Source organism: Pinus tabuliformis, chromosome 5_1, assembly GCF_031772625.1.
Source record: "Pinus tabuliformis cultivar Carrire ecotype Pingquan chromosome 5_1, CPIR1, whole genome shotgun sequence".
Classification (NCBI taxonomy): domain Eukaryota; kingdom Viridiplantae; phylum Streptophyta; class Pinopsida; order Pinales; family Pinaceae; genus Pinus; species Pinus tabuliformis.
The window spans coordinates 186,235,571-186,241,570 of NC_142305.1; the positions used below are offsets into that span (position 1 = coordinate 186,235,571).

Here is a 6,000-nt window from a genome sequence, read left to right on the forward strand (position 1 = left end):
CACTATCAGGGATCAACAGGATATGTGATGTTATTTTGTTTGAGTCCTTGATTGGACAATTATCAGGGATCAGCAGGATTTGGTATCGCCTTTGAAGTTTGATGTATCATTTCTATTTGACATCATATATATCAATGCCTTCTTCATATTTATGTGCCAATGTGTTTAGTTCATGTTGTTATTGCTTTATATGTTTAGAAATCTGAAAAAAATGAATATATTATGCATTTTTTATGCTTGCCGATATTTGCCGATATTTCCGATAAGATATTTTCCGGACCCTCGCCGATATTTTCCCGATACCGATATTATCAACACTGCATCGGGGCACTTGGCCTATTGTTGCCCCCACAGGAAAGCAGAAGCAAATCAAGATGGTGGAGAGTCCAAAAGGCCAAAGAGGAGAAAAAGAAGACAAACTACTTGGGCAAGTAAAAAAAAAGGGATCAATGGAGTAAGGGAAACTCCCCAAGGAATTTTAAGGCAAACCAAAAGAAACCAGAGAGAATTTCACAGTTTCAGAAGAGAAAACTCCTATCAAGGGAAAGATGAAGAACAGAAGGAAAAGAAAGCAAAACCTGAACCAAAAGATTAAAAGCGAGCAATACCTTAAACAAGAGAAAGAAACTGAGTTCGTTGTCTCAGAAACACAAGCCAATTCATCAATGTAAGATGAAGACGAAACAATTGTTGGAACCAAAAGAAACAAAATTAAAAAACGTCTGAAATGAAGTTACCACCCCTGCAAGTATAGCCAGGGCATTGTACATGTAGATTCAACAAAACAATTTTTTGGTTTCTGTCAGAAATAAGATTACCAGTGAATAAATTGATGGGCAAAAAATTAAAAAAAATGTTGCCATCCAACCACAGATGAGATTAACATAAATGAAGCTACCATAATCACTTATAAAGCACAAACAAACAAAAAGGAAGAAGAGAATAAAGTACCATAGTTAAAAGAGTGTCATTCATTCAATTTCAAAATGATTTAACAAAGGAATTCTCTAATAATACAAGGTAAGTAAAAAAACAACAACAAAAAGTTAGCTCGCCATTCTTTCAATATGCCAACAAACTGTAGAAAAAAATCACCCATCACTAGGGAGTACCAAAGTTCAAAGAGTGCCATTCATTCATTCTGAAAATGATTTGATAAAGGAATTCTCTAATAATACAAGGTAATTAAAAAAAAGGTTACCTTACAATCCCTTAAATATGCAAACAAACTGTAGAAAAAAATCACCCATGACTCATGAGTGACCAAGGGAATCAAGACTCGAGACTGAGCATCTTTATGAATTTAGCAAGGTTAAAGTTAAAGCTACAAAGTGAATGACCCACAATGTAAAGAAAGCGAAGGCCATTTTTACAAAAGAGTCGTGCCCACAAAGGCTGTGCATGTGCAAGAGCTCTTTAGAATCTAAAGATAAAACCTGTTCCAACTTCAAAAACTGGAAACTGAAAACAAAAAATTTGAGAAAACATCAAGGAAATTTCACAAAATCTTAATGCGAACTTTTAAATTCATTAACACTAGGCTAATGAGATGTTATTTATCAGCGCGACCATGAAAATCGTTCTCTTGGAACCCAAGTAAGATGTAATTAGGACATGATTTTCTCTTGGAACCCAACTAAGATGTAATTAGGACAGCAGATCGCTTCAGCATCTATTGTGGGCTTTACCACTACATCTAACTGGAAAAGTTTTGATACAGTTCATCCTTTTGGTCCTCCAAAAACATATATGACTTCCAGCTGTCCATTTCATTCAAATGGTTTAGAAATTCCTTTTCGGCATGCATAACTCAAGTAGCGCTGGAGGAAATCCTACAAATGATTTGTCACATTCTATTGGACTTGAACCTATGAAATTTGCAACAATCTCCACTTGAAACTGGTCGGTCCCAAGCAACCAGTTAAACTAGCCCACTGGGCTTATCGCAATTTAACTTACTTAGACATCCCCGTATTTAACACTTCTAACCAAGTCTGTCCACCCTATATATTCTGCTTAAAGGGAATAGGTACAAGAGTGTTCCTACAAGGAAACAAAAATAAAGAAAAGAAAAAGAAGCAGAGCATAAAAAGGGACTAAACTTGACAATACAAGCAAAGCGGTCAGCCTTTCTTCGTGAAGGTTAGACTTGTTTTCTTCCATGTGGAATTAAACATATTCATATCCATGAACAAACTTGAAAATACAAGCAATTCAAGGGATCAGCCTTTCTTCCTGAATGTTAGACATGTTCTTTTCCGTTTGGAATTGAATAAATATTCATATCCATGAAGAAAGAAGAATATGTCATAATTTTTGGCAAGAGCGGCATTCTCAAGCATAGCCCATTCTTAGACTCGAACCTGGATAATTATGATAAATTCCTACAGCCCAACCAACAAATGTTAAAATGGCAGGCCTTAATTAGAGCATGGAGATGGGTTAGGGTCTGTAACATTTGCATAAGCGTTACGGTGGGATAAATTCAAATCCTGCCCCTCGGTGCCCTCATGCCTACTGCTCAGAAAGTACCCGAATGGCCCACCAACACTAAGTTCGATCCTTGCCTCCGAGTGCCAGCATAGCAACCTCAAGTACCCGAATGGCTCACCAATGCCATATGTTCAATTCTTACCTCTGGGTGCCTGCATACCTACCTCAAGGGCACGCATGTGAAAATGGAACCTCATCAAAGTATGGAATAAACTCCGTGATATTTAAGCTTTGGCTGCGTGAAAATCTAAAAGTATAAGTATTAATACTCTACTTTGTAGCTAACCATTGCTCATTATTTCTTAAAATAGAAAATTTTACGTCTTTTTTAACATGACTAAGGGGTTTCAAACCTATGTTTACGTACATATCTTCAATCCATTTTTGAGCGTGTATACGATTGTGAAGCGAAAGAAGCAAAGAGCAATTTCCAGCCACTGGCTCAGATGTAACCAGGCTCCCTGCGTTGGTAATTCTTTTCTGGCATGTCCAAACACTTGCACAAAAATAAAACTGAAAAAAAACTATGCTCTAAACTTTGATCTCAAACTACTTGATTTCTTGATTTGTTTGATTTCTTGATTTCTTTCTGCATAATAGGAAACTTTGAAAAGCTCTTATCTCTGAAAGTTATTTAACCAGGGTTCGAAACTGGCTGTCGTTTCTTTGTAAAGTTTGTCTATGCTTTTCGGTGGCAAATTACAAGCCGAGAAAAGGAGGAGGCCAAAGGAAATGAAAAAGGGTCAAAATCAAGTGCAGTGAAGCTCAAAATAAGCTCTGAACGTCTATGCTTTTCGCTGGCAAATTACAAGCTGAGAAAATGAACAGGCCAAAGGAAATGATTTTCGCTAGCAAATTACAAGCTGAGAAAAGGAAAAGACCAAAGGAATTGAAAAAACCGGCAAGATCAAGTACAAGGGAGCTCAAAATAAGCACTGAATGTGCAGAGTTTTAATAATAATTTTAACCCGCTTAAAAGTCTGTCAAGATCAAGCATAATGTAGCTCAAAATAAGTGTTTACTATATAGAATTTTGAGAATAATTCTACTCGGCCTTTAATCTACTCGGTCTTGAATATGACAGAACTTACTTCAAATTAATAAAGGAACTTACTTAGGGTTAATTAAGCGCAATTACAGGTTCCTGATATGAAGGATCGCTTCCTTGCAGGTTCCTGATATGAAGAATTCCTTCCTTTCCTTTTTTGGAGAAGACAGTGGAATGAAAAAAGAGAGTACAGTAGAATGAAAACGCCGGTAAAATTTCCAAATTAGCTGCTCCTCCTCGGAATCCACAAGAGTTATATTGCCCTGCCAAATGTAACAAGCTCGACCATCACCAACATGCAACATACACCTAACTAAATATAATGTGCCACCAATGTAATAATCCTGAATTGAGTTGCAACTAATTTCTGCCAGGCGGTGACCCCGCGTAGTCTCGGATTTGCTGAAACGAACATATGTCATGTTCACTGTGCAGAGGTATTGGGAATAGGTACTTCCCAGCTCGAATCTCGTCACGGGCAGGGCAAATGCTTATACTGGGACTATCGATTGCTTAACTTTGAACGTAATAAATCAATCAAATCGCTCCGGTACAAAAGGTGGTAGTCACATGGTGTTCTAAGTGCAGAGGATGTTTGGGTACATTTATTTTTTATTTTTATAAATGTTTTTGAAGAAATCATATGATCTATTAAATAATCTGTTTTTCATTCAAGAATATTTTATTTCGTGAAATATTATGTAAATGGGTTTCCATCATATTCCACTTGTGGAAAAATATTTTGAAGGGTTCACACATGAGTTTCATATAAACACTTGTAATTTTATTTTTAAAATTCATTTTCGTTTGTCAAATAGATATCTATTTATTTAAAGATAATTTGATGAATCCAACATTTCACTTTACAGATTGAAAACTTAATTTTAAAATTATTTAATTGTAATTTAATAATTAAATTAGTGCAAAAATATACGGAAAGAATAAAAAGTTGGGAAGATCATTTTATCAAAAATAAAGTCCACTGCTAAATGTATGTTTATAACTAAATTTCAAGCTCATAATTAAATTTTAGAAATGGAAATGAGCTACATAATTTCAAAAAAAATTAATAACTCATTATTATAATTTTTTATTTATAGATTTTAGAACACAATAATTTTAATTACATTCAAAGTAATGATTTACATAAAAAAATATTCATTTTTATCACACAAAATTTGTAATAAAAAAACCTCTAAATAAAAAATTCTTCATGTTAACTTAATTTGAGAAACAAAACATAAATTCTTCATGATAGCTTAATCTGAGAAACAAATAAAGGCTAACCTTATCTCCACGTTAAAAACTTCTTAAACCCAAAACAAATTGAATGATATGACCAATGTATTTTTAATAATTATTTCCTAACACACACATTTATCACTTTAAATCTTCTCCACCATCAATTGAGTAACCTCTTGATTTCAAAAGTCCAACCTACCACTTACATCTTACCACCTGATTCATGTAATCCCCACTAAACCATTAAAGTCCATATAAAGGAACAAGCATCCACTGGAACATAGGGTACCTAATTGTTGCAGCGGCTAGTACAATAGAATGGAATTAATGTACATGACTCATCCAACTTCTTGATGAACTCCATTAAATGTAAAACTTCTATTTTTTAAGGCACCTCTTATAGTCTTACAACCAACCCGATCCATTCAAAAAGAATCTAGCAAAAGCATGGCCCACTACTCCAACTATTTAACAAAGGTCCATACACTATATTGAACAGGTTATCAAAATCCTCTAGCATGCATAGCAAAGGGTATGCATGTGTATTCATCTCTTATATCGGTACACCCTTTAGATATAGGTACAATATATTGTACATACTCTAACTTATGGAGACACCAATTACAAGCTTTGAAAATAATGTCTAGGTATCACTACACTACTAAACATTAAATTTCAAAATATGAAATTTAAATTACAAATCGGTCTACTAAATATCAAGTTTTAAAATTTGAGATTAAATTTAATAATGTGAAATTGAAAATTAAATATATCAAATTTTAAAACAATTTAAAATACACAATATTACATGCAAAACTTGTCATAATATTATATAAAAATAAATTAATTTAAAAAATATTTTTTTTATGATTTATTATGTTTAAATATATAAGTGAAAAATCATAAATTTTCAATAAATAATAATTTAACCAAAACAATTAAAATTATAAAATTAAATATTGTAAAAAAAATTATTAATCTTAAAATTAATTTGAAATATACAATATTACATAAAAACAAACCATTAATTTTAATTAAAAATTACATTTTTATATTTATTATATTTTAATATTAAATATTAAATATTAAACTTCAAAATATGCCATTTAAACTAGAAAAGCCAGTTTGTAAATATGCAATTTAAAAAAAGATATATAATAAACAATTAACTTTAATTAAAAATTAAAAATTTATATTTATTATATTTTAATATTAAA

The 6,000-nt window shown here is 32.5% G+C and overlaps 1 protein-coding gene across 1 annotated transcript in view; it reads right to left on the reverse strand.

Annotated features, from left to right (window-relative positions):
• Positions 1–4,014, reverse strand: part of LOC149164029 (DNA-directed RNA polymerase D subunit 2b-like) — a 310,324-nt gene extending 306,310 nt beyond the window's left edge. Inside the window, exon 1 of the mRNA XM_089431932.1 lies at positions 3,608–4,014. The gene's annotated coding sequence lies outside the window, so the exon portion shown is untranslated. The remainder of the gene's footprint in view (positions 1–3,607) is intronic.
• Positions 4,015–6,000: the final 1,986 nt, after the last annotated feature.